Raw genomic sequence first — 24686 nt, forward strand, 5'->3', positions numbered from 1 at the left:
TCCCTATCTCCGGGGTTGACCAGATTTCCCTTCTGTCGACCTCTTTCTCTTGCTCTCACAGTGCCTGTGAGAATTCTTGTCTCTCTACCCTCTGGTTTCATTGAGCAAGCTCAGACTCAGCTTTCCATTTGGAAATAGTGCCCCAAGTAATTACCGTCGGCCCATAATAAGCCTAATTCAAATCAAATGTCCCTCCAGGTCATACATATAAGGCTGAAGGTCAAAGATACTCCTCCTACCCATCCAGGTCCACTGGGACCTATAACCACCAGGTCAACTTTGCTGGGTTTCCCACCAGGGAGGGGAACTCAGAAAATCAATAATCTGTTTGTTTCCAGCTGACGATGGCTTCTGCCACTTCGTCCACACTTTTTGCCCAGTTGCTTTTGTAATCAACTCATAGTTTCAGTAGATGGATTCGGGCTACAAACCCTTTTCTCTGTAAGAAAACGAGCTGGCCCAAATTAGATGCAGGAAGGTAGTCATGGCATTGGTGGCCCACATCCTATCCCCCAAGAGTTGACACCCTGAACGGGCAAAACAGCGAAGAAAGTGTGTTTGTTCTATAGGCACGCTGCACTGAGTCGTTCATAACAAAACCTACTCACCCTGACTCCTCTCTCTCATTCTCCCCACCCAGTTCACCCCACCCTGCTCTTTGTGTGTTCCGTCTCACAGGACGCCTCGTCTTCCGACAAGGTGCAATTTAAAGATGGCGTGAGTTTGTTCCTTTCTGTCTTCAGATCCCCACCACCCCCATTAGAAGATGAACTCCAGAGGGCAAGACTCCTTGTCCGTCTTGTTCACTGATGAATCCCGCCGAGAACTGTGCCTGGAACACGGTCGGTACTCAGTGTGTGTCACATGGATGAATCCATCCAACAGGGGGTTTGGGAGGAGAGAGCCAAGAAACAGACCCATCCAGCCTCCTGGATCCTCCTTTCTCTCAGAGAAAAGCAGGAAGGCCAAGGAACTTCTCCTCTGCCCTTCCTCGCCTTGCAAGTCCTGCAGACTTCTGACTTCACCTTCGGTGGTCAGTCCTAATTTGAGTAACTGATTAAATCCAACTGTCTCCCCCGAGGCTGTTTGCTCCTTGAGTGACAACCACCCAGGCTGCATTTTGTTCAAACTTTGGCCTCGATCTCTATACCCCAATTTCTAACTCGTCCCAAATGTCTCTTTCTCTATTACCTTTTCAATTCTCAATTTACGACACTGGCCTCTGCTGTCCCGTTCACGTGCATCTTGATGAGAAGAAATCACACAGGCTTCCTCTCTCTCGGCACGGGAGTGGCATGAACCTGAGCCAAACCACAAAGCCCTTTGGATCAGTTTCACAACTTCTTTTGTCCGACGGCGGGTGGCGCTGAACCGGTTCGGAGCGTGTCTCCGCCGTGCCCACGGCAGCACCATGAAGTGGGTTCGTAGCATCATGACTATGGGTGCTCACAGCCGCCCCCACGTCTGTGTGTAGCCTTTGCCTCCTGAACACGCATTTGAGAACCTCTTCTGATCCAAAACTGGCAGCATTCTCATTCCCTAACTGACTCCCGTTCATTGATTTTCCTCCAGAAGTAGTTTCGGAACACGACCTGAGAGATTGTTCTAGAAAGAGAAAGAATGGTTTCGTCTCAAAAGATGGGACACGGGGGATTGATGATGACACTACAGTCTTGTCTACCATGCTGTCCCCTGTTTGTCAAACCCGTGAAGGACAACGCACATCATTTGTTGTTTTAAAATGTTCTAATGTTTTTTTCTCCAACACAGTGCAAGGGGATCTCAGAGAAAAGCATATACAGATGAGGAGAGTCACAGGTATTCAGTCTTGCGTGATTTATTTCCTCCCGGGGAGAGTTTAAACATTAAGTGAGTCCGCTTGAGTCTTCCTTCTCGAATCTATCAGTCAATCACCAGACTGTCAAAGAGCGCTAGGACGCCGGAAAGATAGCATACGTGGTTTTTGTTGTGTTTTGATTTGTTTTTCATCAAGGCACATAATCCAGCAAAAAGCATAAAGCATGCTTTCATGAAAAGTCACCGTTTCTGTAGAAAGTACAGGGTAACATGCTAAGACTCAGAGGAAAGGGAATGGCTTTAAGTCTACACCGATTAGGACTGGCGTCGTCTGAACAGAAGAGATGGGGGTCTGTGTCTCAAAAACCAGTTTGCGTGACTCGTGAGGGCCGTGAGGGCCCCTGGAGAAAAGCAGAGGCAGCAGGGCTCCGTGGACACACGTCTGCACAGATGGCTGGTTGAGCTCAGAGGGCTAATCAACTCATCTTCATTTATGAATCCGCTAGTTCGAGAAGTTTCTTAGCGTTGTGTTCAACACGCCGCATGCTGTGTTGAGTGGGTGCAGAGGACACAGCCGAACAGAAAGAATGTGTGCCCTCGTGGAGCTCAGATTTTAGTACCGGAAACAGAGCTAAACAAGCGTGCTAACCAGTAAGTTACAAGTTGTGTCCGTGCCAGAAAGGAAAGTGCGGGGTCCTGTGAGGTCGGGTGGCAATGGGGCAGGGGCCACAGGGCGCTGGAAGAGGAACAGCCCAGGAGGGGACAGTGCATGCGAAGCCTCTGACGGGAAGGGCACGATGTGTTCCGACGGTAAAGTCGACGGAGGGGCGGCAGGTGCACCGCAAGGGCGTTAAGCCGCACACAGCCAGGCGCCAGCCCCGCAAGGCTGCGCCTTCTGTAGGGATGGGGCTCGCACAACACGGGAAGGAGCTGGGGTGGCACCCTAAGAGTTAACTGGAACACCGGGGAGTATTCTAACCCGGGTTTATGTTTAAAAGATGCCAGGGGGTGCGCCTGGGTGGCTCAGTTGCTTGAGTGTCGGACTCTTGATTTCTGCTCAGGTCACGATCTTACGGTTCTTGAGTTCAAGCCCCAAGTTGGGCTCTGGGCTGACAGAGCAGAGCCTGCTTGGGATTCTCTCTCTCCCTCTCCCTCTGCCCCTCCCCTGCTCTCTCAATCTCCCTCTCCCCCCCCCGCCCACTTTCTTTTAAAGTAAATAAACTTTAAAATTATTTTTAAAATAAAAAAAGTTTTTTTAAGATGTCTTAAGTGCTGATGTGTGGGGAAACCACGGAGGGGGCGTATATGGAAGTTAAGATACCAATTACGTGACTACTGTCAAAATCCAGAAGACAGATGGTGACCCTCTCAAGTGGTTTCCAAGGAAAGGACCGTTGTTTTGCTACCGAAAGCGATCCTGGATAACATTCCAGGAGAATGTTTAGCCATTTTTATTCTTATGGGAAAAAATCTGTATCTTAGGGGAAATATCTTCTCCGTCTCTAAGTCACAGAGAAGGAGCAGTGAGGAGGGAAAACGTTGAGATAAAAGAGAGGCAAACGGTGGGGGGCTGCCCGGGTGGTTCAGGTGGTTAAGCGTCAGACTCTAGATTTCAGCTCAGGTCATGATCCCATCGTTCGTGGGTTCGAGCCCCGCGTCGGGCTCTGCGCTGACAACACGGAGCCTGCTTAGGATTCTGTCTCTGTCTCTGCTCCGCCCCCGCTCATGCTCAGTCTCTCTCCCTCTCAAAATAAACAAGCAAACAAACAAACATTGGGAAAAAAGAGAGACAGAAAGGAAGAATTAAAAGAATAAAATCCAGAAGGACACAGAGCTGCCTATTGGAAGGGCTTGCCTTGGGCACGAGGCTTCTTTTTACTCTAAGATGCGTGGAAGGGAAGACAGGTTGAGGAGGCACAGCATGAGCTGTGGGACATCCAGGAAGAAGAATGCAGCGACCGCCATGTTCCAGGATGTCTCCCCACTTCTTAGCCGGCTCTGTACTGGGCCTGTGACACGGCCGACAGGCTGGTCACTGTCTCCAAAACTGTGTCCGAACACGCTGAAGGTCAGTGGACTGGGACCATCAAGACTGTGAAGAGGGCAACATGATGAGACGGTGAGGATTGGGAAGGGAAGGGACTATTAAGGAATCGGGGTAGGGTGACCTTCTAGAAGCACAGAGGAGAGCGGAGAGGCTGACAGCACCTGTTCCTTCTCCCGGAGTCCAGAAATACGGGAAGGAGACACTCCATCAGAGGGACACTCCAAAAAGTGAAGTCAGCACGGCCTGGCCGGGTTTGGGCTGGAGTAAAGCCAAGAACTGGCAAATTCCAGACGTGAGCCCAAGTCGGAGCTTCTGAGGCCAAGTGCAGACTCCCTTCCACAAGGACAAAGCTGGGGTACGAGCTTACGCCTGTAGCAGTAATCGGATGCGTTGGGACCGAGTGAATGAGGAGATTGGTTGATTAAGTGGTGTTTGCTCGAGGGGTCACACGAGGAATGACGAACTTGGCTACTGGAGTTTACGAAACTGACCCACCCAAAATCCTTTTGGAAAATTGCCATAATTGCCCCCCTAGGACTCTGACTTTGGTAGCAGTCAGCCTCCCTGGCAAGAAAAAACTGAGCCAAACAAATCATACTCCGCCCCCCCCCCGTTCATCCTTACCCCCTTCCCCAGATTCTTCTGAGTTCACCCTCCCTCTCTCTCCCCGCTAATTTTTCTAGCCCTGTTCCTTCCATTTCTGTCCCCGGTTTTGCTACTCCCTAACAATCTAGAACCGGCAAGTGTGTCCAGAGAGAAGCCAGACCCCCAGTTATCGCTGGACCACTGTTTTAGAAAACGAGCCCATCTGTGCCTTGACTGCATTTCACTGCCCTGAACCTACAGCGACTCGGGGGGGGGGGGGGGAGGGAGGAAAGGGGTTTTACCACAACCTTTGCTGACGCTCATTCTCCATAAGGGGGAAACCGACTGGCTCCACAAAGCCTTTTGAGCACAACCCTTGCTGGGACGGCCGGGGCACGCGGTTCAGGAGGCGGGAGCTCGGCTGTCAAGGTCACACCCTCCAGCTACAGTCTGCCAGGGTCAGAGGACGTCAGCCTGGTTGATGCTGGTTGAGCGTTTAATGCTCCTGCCCCCTCTTTGGGACTCAGTCCCACTTGCAATGCTGCTGTCTCGTCTTCGGTCTAAGACGCGTGGCTTTTCTGCAACGTTACAACCTACATCCGGATCAGAACCCCACGCGGGCTCTATTAAGTGGGGTCGGTTTAGTACTGGGTAAAGGCAAGGACTAAATTAGAATCACACTTGGCAGATGTAACCTCCCATCCGGCACTGTGATGACGTATACTACCCTTGTCCTGCAACGGTCCTTCCTGCTCCAAGCGCCAAGATCTAGGGGGGGGGGGGCTGGGGGGCGGGGTGAGAAGAGACATTATTTAGAATATCTTCCTCAACTTTCTGAGAAATAAACTGTACCGAGAGGTATGGTCATAGGGCTCTCTCTTTCACGGCGAAACGAGGCTTCCCGTCGCCCCACGAACATGACCGCTTCATGGCTGGGATACACCGACAAGCCCTGGGTGACCATTTCCACCCGTGACATCAGACATTCATTCAACCAGGACACTGTTTCAGTCCCCTCTTCTGTGACCTCGTCCCTGAGCGTTTTTTTTTTTTTTCTTTAAGGGTCAGTCTTAGTTGCAACTGACATGTGGCATTTTCAGAGACTCAGAGTGGTCTTTATCACAACCCTTGACTTCACCTTCTCTGCCAACAGGAAATTTTATACAACTCGTATCTCCCCTGTTAGAACCGTGCCGGGAAGCAGGGCTCTGGAGCGGTGTGGTACTGCCACCTACTGGCAAAAAAGGGTTCTGTCCCCGTCCGAATTTTACTCATTTTTTTTTTTCTGTTCGAGCGCTCAGTGTTCCCTCTAACCCCATAAGGATTTCGCTTTTATCTTTCCACTTCTAAACACAAGTTGGGTGAATAATCACACAAAAGCCCCATTGCAACCCCTCCTAATCAAAATCGGTTAAGATCTTGCCACCGAAGCATAAATAAAATGGCTGAGGCAAGGCTGGGGCTCTGTTTTTATTTCAAATGCCACATTGGAGCCATTTTCTAGTGTTTTCTCGGGGCCCGCCCTCCCCTTCGTCAACAAACCCGCGGAGAACAGAGAGCCGCACCTTCCCTCTGCCCTCCTGTCCTGGACCCCGCATCGTCCCCGCTGTAACCAGACCCTGACTCTGCGTGTCACTCGCCTGAAAGGCTACTGCACCCACCTGCGACCGTATCATCGGATGGCTCCGAAACAGACACTGACGCTGACTGTCACCAGATGTAACAAGTGCCTTATGTGCATTTCATTGGACCCACAAGCTCAAATTAGCCTGTCAGAATTTCACTATTCCTGATGCCAGTGTGCGAAGTGACACAATTAACTCAAGAGAATAAAGAAAAGGCTTGTCAGAGCCCTCAGCCGTCTCTCTTCTCTCAGTTCCATCCCGTGCCTGGTGCCTGCTTTAATTCACATTCTTGTCATGCTTGAAGTGTGTGTGTGTGTGTGTGTGTGTGTGTGTGTGTGTTGCCCTTCAAACTTCAAAACCATCACACGGTAAAGAGTTGGGGTAAAATGGTGACCCGAATGCGTTTTCCCTCCTTTTACTTACCTTTGGCAAATGAGAATTTGTCAAAGGCCGAATCCTAGCTCTTGGTGGCAAAAACAAACATGCTGCAAAGAAGGAGGTGGACCTGGAAGGATCCCAGCTCTAGGAATACCGACCCCGCGTGATTGACGCCCGCCAAGTCCGAAGGCTTCGGGGCCACCAAGAGGCGGCTCTTCTCAGACGGCACGAAAGCAGAAATAAGGGTGTATTTAAGGCTGACTCAGAAGAAGGGTCCCTTTCGTGCCATGTCCTGCCTCCAGCAAAAGAGGGTATGACACGGGTCTTTTAGGGAAAAGCATAAGCACACGCTGTCCCCAAACATCGCCTGGAATAGGCCCACCGAGGTCGGGAACGTCTCCCACAAGATGCACATTCACTCCTACGGTGAGAATTGGATCATTTCAGATCCTCACCCCAAGGTTCGTGAGGAGAGCTGTTTAGATAAGGGAGGAAGGTGCCCCCAGAGACATGCTGCTGTGGAATCGCAGAGACGTGAACGGGCCCCGCACCACTGCTCACCGGCCTCGGGCCCGCGCCAGGCGGGCCCCACGTTCCAGAAAACCATGCAACCCCACCCAGCCTCCCCTGAGGCGGAGACGAGGCGGGTGGAGGCCAAGCCTGGGCCCCCACCACTGGAGCCAGCACAGGGAAGCCAGGGCCTCAAATGCTCAAAATGCGAATTATGACAACGTCCTCTTCTGTCTTTAAAGGCCCCTGCCACGCTGCATCCGTCAGACGTCTCCGGAGAAGCAGCACCAAGAGAGAGACAGAAAGAGACTTCTCATAAGAAATGGGCTTATAGGGGCGCCTGGGTGGCTCAGTCCGTTGAGCGTCCGAGTTCAGCTCAGGTCACGCTCTCACGGTTCGTGAGCTCGAGCCCCACGTCGGCTCTGTGCTGACGGCTCGAGCCTGGAGCCCGCTTCGGATTCTGTGTCTCCCTCTCTCTCTCAAAAGTAAATAAATATTTTTACAAAAATTTTTTTTTAAGAAATGGGCTTGTGAGCCTGTGAAGGCTGACAAGGCCGAATTCCACGGGGCAGGAGGGCAGCCTCGCGGTCTTGAGGCTGAATCAACTTCTTCTCCCAGAAATCTGTTTTTGCTCTTCAAGCCGTCACCTGATTGGCTGAGGCCCACCCGCATGCCAGAGAGTTACGCGTTTTACTTAATGTCACGTGATGGTAAGTATTCGCCACTTCTCCACGGTACCCTCACAGCGGCACACGGACCGCTGTGGGCCCGAGCAACCAGGCATCGCCACCCCAGCCAACCTGCCGTGTACAGTTAACCTCCGCGCGCACCATCCCAGATAGCCCAGTTCTCTTCCTGGCCACCCAAGAGGCTAACGTACTAAATACAAAACCACGTCCCTTTCAGGTCACTTCAGATTCTGTAATAATTAGATCCTGGCTGAAATATTACGAGATCTCTTCTGTCGTTCTCTCCCGCCAGCTCCGGCTGCCTGAGGGGTCAGCTGGCCTCCTTAGAAAAGGCTCCTGCGTCGGCCGGGGCCCAGAGAAGCCGCTCCGAGTGCACACCAGTGCCTGGATAGGGAACTGGAATAGAATTAGCGAGTATACCCCGATATGCTGGGTTATTTTTTTTTTCATTTCCGGGAGAATTTACATGTGTTTATTCTTTCCCCCAGCACCGTGGAAAGAGTCTCAAGCATCTGGGACCTCTGGCCGGGTCGCTGGCAGGCGGTCCTCGGCGGCCGGCGCCCCCCCTTTCTTCCAAGGCCACGGACTTGCCCTTCGCGGGATTTCGACCCAACTCCATGCACTGACTGCAGGGAAAGACCCCTCTGCGGGCTCCATCTCCTGGCAGCCAGGAAGTGACAAAAGATTCGATGGCACAGCGATGCAGAACCCACAGGCTGTACCAGCCACGGCAAGCAGGGACACAGGTGCAGCTCCGTCACACCCAACAGGTGCCACCCACTGTCCTCATCCCTGAGGCTTCTCAGAGGACGCCTGGTATAGTCTGGGTCACCGTCACTATCAGATGGGCCGCAGGGGACTGCCACCAAGACAGAAGCCCTCCTCCCTCACCCCTGGCAGGGAAGGACTATGGCGCCATCCCTCCCGTGCCCATGACCCGCTCACACAGCAAGTGCTTCGTAAAGCATGGACGGGGTGTGGCACCGTGAGACCAAACTCCAAGAGGTGTTAGTCCTCTTCTAGAGTCAGGCAGTGGAGACAACGGCAGGTAGGATGCTGTCATCCTTCAGCTCCGCAACCACAGTCCGCGGGCCTGTCTGGACACGGCGTGGCCGAGGAAGAGACCTAAAGGACAGGGGTTGTTCAAAGTGCTAACAAACACCTGAAATCAGGTACAGACAGACAAGGTGCCCGTGCTGGTTAAAGGACAAGTCAGTTCAACGTCCGACTTCGGCTCAGGTCACGATCTCGCGGTCTGTGAGTTGGAGCCTCGCGTTGGGGTCTGCGCCGACAGCTCGGAGCCTGGAGCCTGCTTCGGATTCTGTGTCTCCCTCTCTCTGCCCCTCTGTCTCTCTCTCTATCTGTCTCTCTCTCAAAAATAAACAAAATGTTAATTTTTTTTTTAATCTGTGTGAAAAGCCCTTGGGCTGAGAACTCATACTTAAGAAAATAAGTTGCCAAGTTAGCATTCCCCATCTTCTCCAAATTATTTGAAATCACTCCTTATCAAACGAGCCAATTTCCTCATTTGAAAGTACATCTTTGTCTTTGATAAACTGAGGTATAGGAAAGTTTATCTCTCAAATGGATTTGGGTATAAAGCTCTAAGCACTTACTTTGGTTCATTTTTGCCTAGAAGAGCTGTCTTACCACTGATGGATTATTAGTGTCATGCTGTGTGGTCCATGAGTAAATAATAGAGATCGGAAGAAAATTGCACCTTGGGCATCGATGCGAAATGAATTACAAATTGTGATAGGAAAGCCAAAAATGTTATTAATCGCTGATGATGCCATCGATCGATGGAAAAAATCAATAAAACCATGACAAATAAGTTCATGCAAAGATGCTTTGCTCTGCTAGACGTCAGGGAAATGTGCCCTCAAACCATCACGGGACACGCCTCCTATTTCCAGAAGAGCTCTCTTCGCCACTGCTGTGACTGCCGACCCGTGCGTCACTCTGGGACACAGCCTGGCAGTTTCTCAGCCACCTTCTAGAAGACCTGCACCTTCTACGTGACTCAGGCGTCTTGTTCGGAGGCATTCACTCCGGACAAATGGAAGCACACGTCCCCGCAGAGATTTCTGCAAAAACGCTCATGACCGGTTTTTCGTTTTTTGAGATTTTATTCACTTATTTTTTTTTGGCCATAGCTGCAAACTGGGGAAAAAAAAAAAACACCAAAACCCAAATGTCCATCAGTAGATGAATTGATAAACGAGAGGTGGTCTGTCCGTATAATAGGACGCTGGCCAACAACAAAAGGGAATATGCTATTGACACTGGTCACAAACGGCGACTCCCAAAACGACGACGCTGAGGGAAAGACGCGACCGGATAAAGGTATAAGCTGCATGGTTTCGTTGGTGTAAAATTCTCTAAACTGCAAATTTATCTGTGAGGATTGATTGTGGACTAGCCGTTCTTGGGGACGAAGTGGGGGGTGGGAGGGGTAGGAAGGAAGGGTTTCAAAGGTGCGGAAAAGAACTTTGCGTGGTTCACATATCCCTAAGCTTGACTGTGGTTTATAAACTTGTTGAAGTTCCCAGACTGTGCACTTTGATATGCACAGGGTACTGTATATGAAACGTGTCTCAACAAAGCTGTTAGAAACACAGGCCAACCAAAAAATAGTAAAAAAAAAAAAAAAAAAGAAAGAAAGAAAGAAAGAAAGAAAGAAAAGAAAAGAAAAAAGGAAAAGAAAAGAAAGAAAAGAAAAAGAAAAGAAAAGAAAAGAAAAGAAAAGAAAAGAAAAGAAAAGAAAAGAAAAGTAATGTACTGGAGAATGTGGTCTATCTACCTTCAAATAAAAAATACTTATTATTTTAGAAATTTGAGTGGGAGAATGCCCTATTTTGCGAACCTAGCGTGATTTGCTTTCTAAAGTTAGGCCCACAGCCTGTCCAGACTTGGGGTCCACTGCTCCCTTGCCTGCAGGCCTGGGGTGATGTGCTGCCCTCCCCACCAGCGACTGTCCCTGGATGGTGATTCTGATGTCAGAGCTGAGGGGTCCCATTACTTTGCTGCGAAACCACTTCAGACCTTCTGAATTCTTTGTGCCTTCCTGTACGTGCACGTGACTCTCATGGCTGTCCTTTTTTCCTTAACATTTATTTGAGAGAGAGAGACAGACAGAGCATGAGTTGGGGCAGGGGCAGAGAGAGAGAGGGAGACACAGAATCCGAAGCAGGCTCCAGGCTCTGAGCCATCAGCACAGAGCCCGACGCGGGACTGGAACTCACAAACCATGAGATCATGACCTGGGCCAAAGTCAGAGGCTTAACCCACTGAGCCACCCAGGCACCCCTGAGGCAAACACAGATTATTAAAGAGAATTTCCATCACCCGGCCCAGCGCTCAGCCCGGCCCTAGCCTGCCCAGCACCACCCTGGGTCAGGTCTACCAGAAGCCACTTCTCAGTGCGTGAGCACCCTTTCGGAACCCTAATCTTTTGGGGGCACTCCCAGGAACCAGCTTTTTCGCCAGAAATTACCAAAGTCATGTGATGGCAAGACGTTCCCCAAAACAAAAGAAAATGCACAAAGAACATCAACCACTAAATATCTACTACGTGTGAGTGAAACGCGGAAATACAGCAAGAAATGCTACCGGCGACATCAGGGTGCATTGTCACACCCGCCAAAGAGCATCATCAACAGGCACACCTAGTCTGGTTGAGAAAATGAAGTATTTCGTTGCCATCCGCTTAAATACCTGAAAGATATCATTAATATCTTGACAGAACATGTAAAAAAATCCCTTTAATACCCTAATATTCTGGGGGCGCCTACGTGGCTCAGTCGGTAAGGTGTCTGACTTCGGCTTAGGTCATGATCTCGTGATTCATGAGTTCAAGCCCCACATCAGGCTCTATGCTGACAGCTCAGAGCCTGGAGCCTGCTTCAGATTCTGTCTCCCTCTCTCTCTCCCCCTCCCCCACTCGTGCTCTGTCTCTCTCTCTCTGTCAAAAATAAAAACATTAAAAAAAATTTTTTAAATACCGTAGTACGCTGGGACAACCATCCAGAAAGGAAATCTTTAAGCATGTACTTTAAGTAGCTGGAACTGATTTTCTTGGCCATATTTAATCTGACCATGGTTTTGTCTTTTCGATGCAACTCAGAAACACAGAACGCTGAGGTCTTGATTCCTTGACCTTGTAAGCTAAAGATCAATTTTTGTCTCACTCTGCTTGAGATTTTTTTTTTGCTAAAATTCTATTTTAAAATTGCAGTAAGTTTGCAAAATAGAGAAAAGTGGAAAATAAAAACCTTGCCTATAAGCCATCATTCAGATGAGGGTCTTGCTTTTCCAATACATGTTCTTTGAAAACATGATTTTTTTTGGATTGTTTGATACGTCCCTTTTTGAAAAACAACGTATGTGTTTTTTTACCATCATCCTTGCGACCCAAGTGTGCCCATCTCTGGTCACTGTCATCAGAGAAATTCCTCCAAGTGAGCTTAGCAAGTCGAAACTGCTCACCCGTTGAAGCTGTTCATCTACATTGCAAATCACTCTCCGGAATATTTGCACTAATTTACATGGTTACCAGCAATATTTGGGCATGCTCTTTTTAAGCACCTTACTAGGTTGCTTAATATAGATCCTATACACTTATCTCTGCCGTAGCTCCAAGCTAAATGTATTTATATCCACACTTGGAGCAGCAAATGCGTTCCACATGTTCTATTCACCACGCCACTCCTGCACCAACAGAGTCTCTAACACGCACAAAGTTCTTTGTGTTGAAGCGGGACTGAACCCTGCAAACCCTCCCGAGGATGGTTCTCCAGACACCCTGGGATTCGCTTCTTCTCCAGAACTCTCTCCACTGGGTGCTATCATCGCTCCGATCAAAGACGAAGCCTAGAAGTTTACGAAGCGCGAACCGAGCTGCCTTTTATCTTGTCCCCAAACACACTTCCCAGTACCTTCCCAGTCACCCTTCCTTCACCTGACACCGAGATCTTCTGCGATTTCAGGTTTTTTCCAGACCTGCCCTCCTTGGTCAGCACCCCATGCTTCAGATATGTTCCATCAGACGACAGGGTGTCCCCTGACTTGTGACTCTCCCTACAGGTACTTATACTCGTGCGTAGCAATCACCTCTGCCGTTTCGCCTCGGATATTACGGAGGGCGAACGGCCTAATGTATGTATATTTTAGCAGAGGACTCCAGGAAATAATAATGAATTACCAGTTCTCTAATTTCCAGCCCTTTCGTGTGTGGATGCCACACGAGGCCAGCCCAGGAGATAGGAATGTGGTCCCCAAGCAGTCCTTTGTCCGACTTGAGAACCATCGTTTAAATGCTTACTGCCCACCTGGTCTGTGCTCCCTGGAAGTTTACTATGATAGTGGGTTGTGTTTTCTTATTTCAGGTACATCTCCTGGTTAAGACGGATGGATGGACAGACAGGCTATGCTATTTGCATATACGTGTATATACATACGCACACATAACCGTACTGTGTGTATTAGACCAATGACATGTATCTAATATATATTCACAGTTATATCCATAACAATTACGCATGCATAATTAATCATCTACGAAGCATCCATGACTAGTATTCTGGCATTGACTACCAATTTTTTCTTTCACAAATCAAAAGGAAAAACTAGAACTCAGAGGTCTTAACGGTTATGGTTCAGGTTCTCTTTCTGGTTGATGCTTCTGGTTCCATTCCATCGAATGACTCCACCTGGGCCCCTCAGGCCAAACAAAGTCCTCTGCTGATTCACACTGGTCGGGGACAATATGCCGGTGGGAGTAAAACTCTAGAAAGCTTTCAAACACCCTGTAATTGTCACGACCGCTCTGTCACCTTGGGGTATCAATACACCGATGTTTCTCACAACTTCTTCACTCGATTTCTCAGCTTTCCTAACTGCAGCCCTAACGCTCTCATTCTGTCCAAAGGAGTTGTAGACAAGGGTGGGCAGGCAGGGGAGATCCGGGTTCTTTCTGCACAAGGTTTACACAGAATCGCTGCTACTACTCCTTGCTGCTTCTTGCTGTTGACCTTGGACTTGGCATCATCCACAACACTCGTCCGTCCAGGTGATCCTGCTTGGCCGTGTGGTTCCTCGGGGAGGAAGCCCCCAGCCCTTGAGACTCTTACTCTAAGATCGCCAAGCCCAAGATCATGGCTCTGGAAGCAGCTCTTTCTGGTTACGTGCAGAGAATTTCTCAAGGTGCAAGCCAGCCAGAGGGAGTCTGGCTCGGGGAAATCCACACCTCAGGGAGCCAAAGCCAGCTTCCCTCTCCCTCTAGAGACCAGCCTCTGAGGGGCAGAACATCTTTTCTTTTAAGTCCTCCAAAAACAAGATATTTGGCTGCCTACCTTTCAACAGACATTAGTTGTCTTACCCCGCCCTTGGAAGAAAATTCTATCTCCGTAATTCATAGGCAATTTCATCCAGGCTGCATATCAAGGACCTGGCATCCTCTCTTAATAAAGAGAAAAATGCGCATTTAACTTCTGGAAAGGCATCCCTGGAGTTAGGCACGCACTCCACTAGCATCATGAAAACTTAGTCTTTCCGCTGCAAAGGTACTGCTTTTCATTTTCTATTGTTTTAGCCAACTCCTTTCTCCTTTGTTACCCCCAAAGTTGTAAACGATGGCGCTTCAGGAGGTCTGTGAAAATCTCCAGGGAAAACAAACCCTGAAGAATTTTTGTCTCCCAATCACTGTGGTGTTATTTTGAGGAGTGTTGTTGTTGTTGTTGTTTAAACGTCCTTGACTCCGAGGGACATAAAGAACAACTTCTTAGCGGAAGATTGCAGTATTTCACACCGTCAAATACCTATTTCCCGGCTGCAAACGCTTCCCTATTTCTCGCTTGTCGTTATGTGTTATTGTTGTTGCTATTTTCTCTTTAAATATTTCATGCCCCCTTACGTGAGGGCTGGAGATGACTGACCTCCCACCACGTGAAATAATTTCTGGTGTGGGGACAGCAGGAGCTGGCAGAAGGCAAGACAGAGCCTGTCCCTGTGCCAGACGAGGAATAAGGTGCTACTCTAGTCCTTCTGCCCTCCCTTCCGCTGCCCTCCCCTCTCCTCCTCCACACTGGCAGCAGGTGTGAAGGACAGAGCTTTGGCAACAGCAAGCCAGTGATCGAAGCCTTCCAAGATAGAGTTTTGATTGCAACGCTCGGCCTCTTGACCCGGCTGCCGAAGGCCTTGTATCGAGTCGAATTATTATTATCCACATCTCAAAAATTCTGACTTTATGAACAAGCGAAAGAGTCCGCTAAGTGCCGCCCAGCCGTGCTCAGGTCTGCCCGTCTCTATACTGATGCTTCCCGAGGAATTTGCTTAGCATTGGCGACGAATAAAAACGTAAGTGGGACAGACTGTGCACAGCTCTTCAAATGGACAAGGCATGGCCGGGAGTCCCTGGTTGAATGGATAGCTCCCTCCCTCAGCCTGCAGCCTCCCAGAGAAGTTTGCCATCCAAAATGTCCAGTGATCATTGTTAGAATCACAGCAATTTTCTAAACATAGCTCTGCATCAAGGGTGAAGCATTTTTAAATGCTATAAAGTGGGTTACCCTGCCATCTTGTGGCAAATAGAAAGAAAAACACTCTGCTCAACATTGACATCACTTGATCTGTTATCACTTGAAATGATACTGTCCCTACGTCACACGGAATGTTCCAGAGAGAGAGAACTGAAATCAGGAGAGAGGCTGACAGGAGCCCACAACTTGGCCCAACTTCACCCACCCCCATGGCGCTCCCTGAACACTTATTTGGAACTCCCAAGAAAAAGTTCATGACCTCACATTGCCAATCAAATTGATCGATGCATGTATTTTGAGTATACAGCTCAATGAGTTTTGACCAAGGTGGCACTACCACAACTATAAATAAAAATTGCCTTGACCCCCCAAATTTCCCTCTTGCCATGTTGCCCAACCACACCCCATCCCCGCCTAACCACCGATCTTTTTTCTCCCATGGTGTGCCAACTCTAGAATTTTCAACAACCTGAATCGTACAGTAACTTCCTTTTGCTTCCTGACTTCTTTCGCTCACCATGATTTTGAAATTTATCCACCTTTGCAGGTAGATACAAGTAATCGAATCCTTTTTGTTGCTGAGTGCCGTATCATTGTACAGGTATACCACAATTTGTTTGTCCATTCATTAGCTGGTAGATGTCAAGGTTGTCCCAGTTTGGGGCAATTATAAATGAATCAGTCTGAACATTTGTACACACGTCTTTGTGTGGACATGTGTCTTTCGCTTCTCTGGGTAAATGGCTAGGAGTAAATTCACCTGTTCATATTGTAAGTGGGTGACAGCTTCACATGGAGTGGCCTGATCTTTCCCCCAACTGGTTATATCATCTGACATTCCAACGATTAATTATGGCTGTACCTGTCGCACCACATCCAGGCCAGCAATAGGTGATGCCGATCTATCCTGTTTTAACATCTCGCTGCAGTTTCAACGTGCATTGCCCTGGTTACTAAAAACATCTTTTTGTACGTGCATTGCAGATATATATTCTTCCACGGGCCAGTATCATTATGCTTTCAATAATCAATTATCTTTTAAGCAGATGAAAAAAATTATATAAAAATATTGTTTAAATTTTATATATTCATCTCTTATGAAGTGTCTGTTTGAATCTTTGCCCAGTATTTAATTCTTCTTATTAGTGAATGTTTGGAATTCCTTACATAGTCTGAGCATTAGTCTTTTGTCAAATATATGTGCTGCAAGTAGTTTTCTCCCAGTCTGCGTATTGCCATTTTATTTTATGTTTTTAAATTTATTTATTTATTTTGAGGGGGAGAGAGAGAGAGAGAGAGAGAGAACACAAGCAGGGGAGTCACAGAGAGAGAGGGAGAGAGAATCCCAAGCAGGCTCCACACCATCAGCACAGAGCCTGATGTGGGGCTACAACCCACAAACCACAAGATCATGACCTGAGCTCAAATCAAGAGTCAGACGTCCAATGGACTGAGCCACCCCGGTGCTCTGCCATTTTAGTTTAATGATTTGGAATCATTCTATCATCTTGATGAATTAACACCTTCATTATTACGAAGTGCTGGTCATTGTGCCTGGTAACATTCCTTGTTTTAAAGACTACTTTGTCCAATATTAATATGACCATACCAGGTTTTTTTTAATAGTGTTTGTATAGAATTTTTTTCCCACATGTAAGTATTTAAAGAGGGTTGCTAGTACATAGCATTCGGTTGAGTCTCGTGTCTACTCAATGTGCCTTTTATTTGGAATTTTTGTGCCATTCACATTTATTGCAATGCATCCATGTAGTCAGGTTTACATTTACAACCCTGACATTTTTGTTATAATTGTCCCACTTGACCTTTGTTCCAATTTTACCCTTTTCCATGTCTTTGTTCTTATTTTTGCCTTTGTTTTAGAGTTGCTCTAGATTTTGTAATATGCATCTATATGTAATCACCACCCACCTTCAACTCATGTCATATGTCTTCACACACCTGCAAAAACTTAAGGCAATGTCCTTTTGCTTCCTCTCTATTCTTTGTGCTTTGTGTTTTTGAACTTCTGCATATGCTATACCCTCCACAATGCAGTGTCATTGTGCTTTCAACAATCAATTATCTTTGAAATAGATGAAAAAATGTAAAAAAACAAAGTGTTTTCTATTTACACCACAGTCACCAATTCTAGTGTTCCTCATTCTTTTGCATAAATCCAAGTTTCTGTCTAGTGTCATTTTCTTGGGCAGAAAGAATGCCTGTCAGCATTCCTTGCAGTCCAGCCCAGCAGACAGTGAGTATTCCCAGGTTTTGTTTTTATGTAAAAGGCTTCCCTTGAAAAATATGAAGCCAGATTGACAAGGGTCTCCCACCCCACATGATCTTCAACATTTGTAAGATGTTCCACTGTCTTCAGGGTTGCATAGTTTCCATTGAGAAGTCTGTAATAATTCTTATGTCTGGTGAGCTATATAATGTCTTTTTTCCCCTCCAGCTGCTTATTAGATGTTCTTTCCATTACTTAGGTTAAGCAGTTTAATTATGAAGTTCCCATTTAAAAACACTTCTTAGGACAGGGTGCCTGGGGTGGCTCAGTCGGTTAAGCTTCCGACTTCAGCTCAGGTCATGATCTCACGGTTTGCAGGTTCAAGCCCCACATCGGGCTCTGTGCTGACAGCTCAGAGCCTGGAGCCTGCTTCTGATTCTGTGTCTCCCTTTCTCTCTGCTCCTCCCCTGCTCATGCTGTCTCTCTCTGTCTCTCAAAAATAAATAAATGTAAACAAAAAATATTTCTTGGGATATTTTAGCTTCTTCAACGATGTGTATTTGTACATTTCATCAAATTTGAACACCTATTGACCAGTATTTCTTCAATAACTGCTCTTCTCCTATTTCTTCTGATCCAACAATTTCATGTAAGTTAGACTACTTGAATTTTCCCACATCGGTGAGGTTCTATTAAGTTCTTTCAACCTCTTTTTTTTATTCTCTGTGTGCTTCGGTTTGAATCTTTCTATTCCTGTCTTCAAGTTTACTTGTGTTTTCTCTCGTCTGCTATGCTGCTGTTCCATCCAGTGAAATGGTATTTTTCACCTTTAGAAGTGACATTTGGGGCAGGGCTCCTGGGTGGTTCAGTCGGTTAAGCATCCTGCTCTTGACTTCAGCTCAGGTCATGATCTCACTGTTCATGGGTTCACACCCCACATTGGGCTCTATACTGGTAGTGTGGAGCCTGCTTGGGATTCTCTCTTTCCTTCTCTCTCTCTGCCCCTCCCCTGCTCATATGCTCTGTCTGTCTCAAAATAAATAAATAAACTTAAAAAAAGTGACATTTTGGGGGTTCCTGAGTGGCTCAGTCAGCTGAGCATCTGACTTTGATCTCATGGTTCATGAATTCGAGCCCCACATTGGGCTCCCTGCTGTCAGCACAGAGCCTGCTTTGTATCCTCCGCCCTCCTCTCTCTCTCTGTCCCTCCTCCTCCATCTCTCTCTCTCTCTCTCTCTCAAAGAGAAATATGCACTTAAGAAAAAGAAGTGACATTTGGGTTTTTTGTGTGTTTTGTTTCTTTCCTCATTGTATTCTTGTTTTCCTTCAATTACATGAGCATATTTGTAATATTTACAGTAGCTGTTTTAAGATCCTTGCAATTTCTGGATCTATTTATAGTGACTGATTTTCTTCCTGATCAGAGGTGAACATTTCCTGTCCCTTTACATGTTGATAATTTTTTATAAGATGCTGGGTATTTTGAATGTTATATTGTTAAGTGTTTGGATTGTCTTTTCTCCCTTTAAGAAGTATTGAATTATTTTTTTTCATAGACAGTGGTAATCAAGCTAATCTTCTTGAACTTTGTTTAAGCAAGACCAATTCTAAAGTAGTCTTTCCTCTAAGGATGATTTAGCCCTGCTAGTAAGAAGTGACCCTTCCGTCATCAAATGCCTCTTACTCTGGTTGAGTGAAATTTGAATGTCTCCTGGCCTTATTCTGGGCAAACTCTCAGAACTGTTCACCTTATAGCCCCCAGCTATTGTTGATTTCATAGCTTCATGGAGTTTCGCACTACACGTGTACAGATAAGCGTGTAGGGAAGCTTCAAAGAATCCCTTACGCGGGTTTCTGGAGCTTGTTCTCTGCAAGGCTCCCAACCCTTCTGTACTCTGTCCCATCAATTTCAGCACTTCTGTCCCTCCGCCTACTGTCTCTGTCTCCTCCACTCAGTCAGTTCATTCACTGCGACCTCCCTCCTTCTCCAAGGCTCACCCCATCTGTTCTTTCAGGGAGCACGGGACTAGACCGCTGGCTGTCCAGTATCTGAAAGCAGTTGTTTCATTATTTCATTGTTTTCTAGCTTTTTGTAGTAAGAAGGTAAAACTAATCCCAGATAATCCATCAGTTGATAAACTAGGAATTCCCAGGAAGCTCTCTTTTGATCATCAGTGAACACCATGGTGTATTAGCGCTCTGTGGCTGCCATAATAAACCGCCACAAACTTGATACTTTAGGATGGCAGGAAGTTCCTCTCTCCCAGCTCTGGAAGCCACAGTCTGATCCCAGGGTGTTGGCAGTGCTGTATTCCCCAGAGCGGCTTTAGGAGAAAGTCTGTTCTTTGTTTCTTTCCGTTTCTGGTGGCCGTCAGCATTCCTTGACTTGTGTCTGCATCACATGAGGCCTAATCCTCGGATTTAAAAATGTGGAAGCTGAAGTCCCAAATCGTGACATAGATATTCCCACTCAGGAAGCAGAGGAAATGTAGGACTCCTAGACCTCCCGCTCGGAGACTCTGAGTTGGTGGGTTTGGACTAAGAACAGGGGATCTGAATTTTCCCAAACTCAAAAATAGTTTCCGGTATAGGTGGTCAGTGGACCACACCGAGAAACAGCATTCAAAGGGCTCTCTCCTGGCCAGGAAATGAAGTAAATAAAAAATCCCACAAGCCAAAGGAACAGGGTACAACACCAGGCAGACAGCTGATAACACTTGCAACCTCAGAACGGGTACTTCTAGATTGTGCTACCTTTGTTAGACTAGAGCTAGAACTGATATCATACTCTCCACAATAAAAGAAACTCTAGCCTCCCTTGAAACATGATTATTAGATATTTTCACTTGGACTCATACTGAGACGCATTCCCTCCTTCTCCAAATCTGGACTGCTAGCAAGCCAATCATGATGGAAAGCCATTGGCCACATTTCAGGGTCTTTTGCACCCCCGGTTCACCAGGGAATGAGGAAACCCTAGAACACGGGTTCCCAATGATTCTTCTAGAGTAAATTCCCATCTTTAGGCTAAAAGCCTTTCCCTAAAAATGAACACATGTCCTACATTCCTTATTAGTGACAGCTATAAAGCTGTCCCAAAACATATCCTAACCAGGGGCTTCACAGCAAATATTTTCAGATATTCTAATGGCTTTCAAGAAAGGGCACAAATGAAATGCTCAATGGGCTTAATTTAGTACTTTGCCTTGAACCCGTTCCAGTATTCCATAGATCAATTGGGAACAGGGTAAAAAAACTTTAAAGTGGTCTGCAATGATGTTTTAGAGGGCTAGAGAATAACCTCCACATGAGAGTTTACATGACTAACATTTTTAGCTAAGGATCAGCTTGAAAATGATTTTTGTGTGTTCTCAAAGCCAAACCACCAGTCAATTCAATCAATCCAAATAAATTCAAAAGTCATACTGGTTGGGAAAAAAAACAAAACAAAACCCTAGTGACTACTGAAGTTTCCACTTAAACAGGTTAAATGCTATTTAAAAAGACACTAATGTTATCCGAGTTAATACACAATGGCATAAGAACCCCTTGGATCCACTGAAGGAAATGAATAATTCAGCTTGAACCCTTGGCATTTACATTAGAAGGTAAACCGATAGATGCTATGAGCTAAGCCTCATTCATCACAGCCTGTAGCACACAGAAGGGAATTAATAAATATTTGAATAATTCTGCAGATATTCCTATAGGATAGACTTCTGTTTTTCTGGAATAAAAAGATCTTCAGTTTTAATAAAAGTATTTCATTATTGTTATTATTATAAACTTAATAATGTAAAAAAACATGAATTTCAAAATGAGATGCTGAGTGAAATTTAATAGTTCTTTCAGCTGAAGTTTAATAGTTCTTTCTGCTGAACTCCTGACCTGACAAAATTAAACAGCAATAAATATCCTTACTCCCCCATATGTCTCTGTACTGTATTTCATTTATATATGCCACTTAAGCCAACTTAAATAAAATAACACTGTTTTTCAAAGGTAAGCAATTACTTAGGACAAAATACCTGTAAAATATTTCATCTAGCTCACAAACCTATCAGTAACGGCGACAGATATTAGACTTTTTAAAAATCCTCTCTTCTTGGGGCATCTGGGTGGCTCAGTTGGTCAAGCATCTGACCCTTGAGTTTAGCTCAGGTCATGATCTTACAGTTGCTGAGTTCAAGCCCCACGTCAGGCTCTGCACTGACAGTGTGGAACCTGCTTGGGATACTCTCTCTGCCTCTTCTCTGCCCCTCTCCTGCATGTGCAATCTCTCTCTCTCTGTCTCTGTGTCTCTCTCAAAATAAATAAACTAGAAACAAAAAACAAAAATCTCACCTTCTGTTCCATTCACATATTTACTTCTATTAACCGTTCTCTCCATTGGGGACCCTCCAGCGGGTGACCACAAATGGATCACGCGCCATATTGAATAGAGAAAGTGAGATCTGGGTGAATATTTCACCCGTTCACTATAAAGGCTTCTGTACGTTTTCAACTGACGTTTCTCCATAGAAAGTCTTGAGTGAAAAATGATGTGTAAATTGAATGCAAAATAGAAAATACTTTCAGCCATTTTAAGTGACTTAATATGAGAATAAAACCATGAAACTGGGGGTCGGGGACAGGCAGCACGGGGCAGGGTGGGACGGGGATGACGACGTGATCGAATAACAGAAGCACAAGCCCCACAACTCCAAGCTGGCCTCAACAGTATGATTTTCAGGAGGAGTTTGGTCCGAACTATTAACTGGGACCCCTTGCCTGACTGCTTCCAGGGGATGGGTCTCCCCTCAAGTTCCAGGGGACGTTACACCAACTTGGGAAGGGGATCTGGAGGCTTGACGTTGACTGAGTCTTCGCCCTCCAAGTACAACCTAGTTTCAACAAATCTAGAAATCTGCAAGTAAATGTAATTCCAAAGCAGTGCTAGATAATTTAGATTCTCACATGACTCAAAAGGCTTGTCGAGATTTCTAGACGCCTTGGGATTAGTTAAAAATTCCGAAAGGTATTTGTGGGCAAGCCTGAGTGTGCAGAACCTCTGGAAGCCAGACACACAGAAGCTGCCTCACATCCTTCTATCAGGCGCTCACGGAAAGACAGGACAGAGAAAGCCTGGGGTCTGGTGCGGCCAGGAGGAGGGGTGGTTCACTGCAGACAAGGCACAAGGCGGCTTCTGGACTCTCCTCTTCTGTGAAAATAAAGCTTAAAGCCACTAGTAAGAGGTGTGAACCCAGTCATTCCCAGTGCACATTCGATGTCCTCACTGCCCCTGGGGACAGAGTAAAACAGAGAAAGCTCTCTGCTTGGGAAAAATGAAGGAAACTCCCGGACCAGGGTCCGAAACCACTACAGTGGGACCTTCCATCGCTGCTGGAGGAAAAGAAAATATACTCCATACAAGGTCTCCCAGAGTCACGGAGGATAAAACCCACCAGCCAGATACGCAGCACCTGCTGAGGGCTGAGGCTAACCAGGGACCACAGAGAAACGTCCCCTCCCCAGGCCCCGCCACTAAGCTAGCCAGCCGAAGAAACAAGTGACAGAAGCTTCCCCCTGGAAATCCCCTGGTGTGGGCTGAATTGTGTCCCTCCCCCGGAAAAAAAGATGTCTGTCAGTCTTAACCCCTGGTACCTGTGAATGTGACGTCATTCGGAAACAGGGTCTCTGGAGACGTAATCCAGTTAATTGAATAATTGCAAACAACTGAAATACTTCTGGTCTCATGTGAGCTGCGCTGTATTTCATCTCATAGTTTCCCTTCCTTATTCAACCTGTCATAACTATCTAAGCATGTCCTATTTGTGTTCATTTGCATTTCCAGACTCAAGTAATCTAAGTTCTGCCGGAAGTTTATTTTTAATTTGAAAAGAGTATACAAAGCTTTTTAATTCATCAAAACTTTTGCTCACATCAACAGCTTTAGCAGGAGACTTGAGTCCGACGTTTCAATGTATTTTATCCAATGACAGTCTTTTGCATAAGGGGGTTAGAATTAAGTTATACTAGAGGGGAAAGGAAAATAACGTGCCCCCTCAGAAAATCTTAGTTAAAATTCCTTCATTTGGCACAATCTGGAGACCGCATGTTAGAGAAATAATCATCGGTAAGTCTGAGAATCCTTGTCAAAAATTTGATTTGCACAGGGTTAGAAGAGGACTTTAAATACAATGCTATTGCAAAGAAAGATCATGCACCTTTTGACAACTCATTCATTCATTCATCAAACATTACTAAATGCCTACTACATGCCAGGTACTTCCCAAGGCATTTGAGATACATCAGTGAACAAACAAAACAAAACAAAAATACCTTCAAGGCCTTCAAGGAGCTTACACTTTGGCAGAAAGAGACTAAAAGAGAGGTAAGTAAATGACACAGTATGTCGGAAGGTGACAAATATTCTGGGGTGGGGAGAGAAGCACGAGGAAGGGTGAGTAGAGGGAGCGGGTCACATTGCAGGATGAAAACAGAAGAACGGGACAGAGACAAGCATGGAATTTGGGGGGAAGCCCAATCACCAGATCCAATTAAATAATCCATATTTATAAATCTATTAAAGTGTGATGACTTTGTCTAGTTGACGTTTTTTAACTATTATCAACCGTGCTCATACTTTATGCATATTTAGGCTTCAACTATTACACTCAACATCCATCTACAACCAAATATTTGCACTTAGACAAAACCCTAACGTGCATAAATGGATTTACGGATACCTTCCCAAACGTGGCAAGAATTTCAACTCTAGGACATATGGATTGTAGCCTCTCTTCCTGGGGATAACTGGGAAAGGAGAACACTGGGATTTGGGGATAGAATCGGATGGAACTGAAAGCTGATGGCAAAGCAGGTAAAGGAGGCTTACAACGAAGTCCTACAAGTAAGGAGCGGGGACAGGCTATAAAACCAGGACTTGGAGCTTGGTGGTGACGGCTTAGATGTGTCGAGAAGAAGGATGCTAAGAAATGTGTAAGAGGGAACACGCAAGTGTTTTATTTTAAGTATCTCTAACTACCTGTGTATCTGGGGCAAACCTACCACTGGTTCATGTGCACCAATGGAGAAACTGAAACATACCCGGAGCAGTAAAGGGAGGCCAGGCCAGGCCAGCTCTGAAGCTGAAATCCCAGCATTAGGAGCATGAGCTCGACAGTGGGGCTCTACGTGGGGATCCATTGCATCTTGAGTGGCAGTCAGAGGTTCAAATACATGCACTCTGCAGCCGGGGCCCCTTCCCTGCTTACAAACTCCATGACTCGCTTCTCTCGGTTCATCATT

The sequence above is a fragment of the Lynx rufus genome, unplaced genomic scaffold, assembly GCF_022079265.1.
Source record: "Lynx rufus isolate CCGP_SWC_20201006 ecotype Redwood Valley unplaced genomic scaffold, mLynRuf1.p SCAF_32, whole genome shotgun sequence".
Taxonomy (NCBI): domain Eukaryota; kingdom Metazoa; phylum Chordata; class Mammalia; order Carnivora; family Felidae; genus Lynx; species Lynx rufus.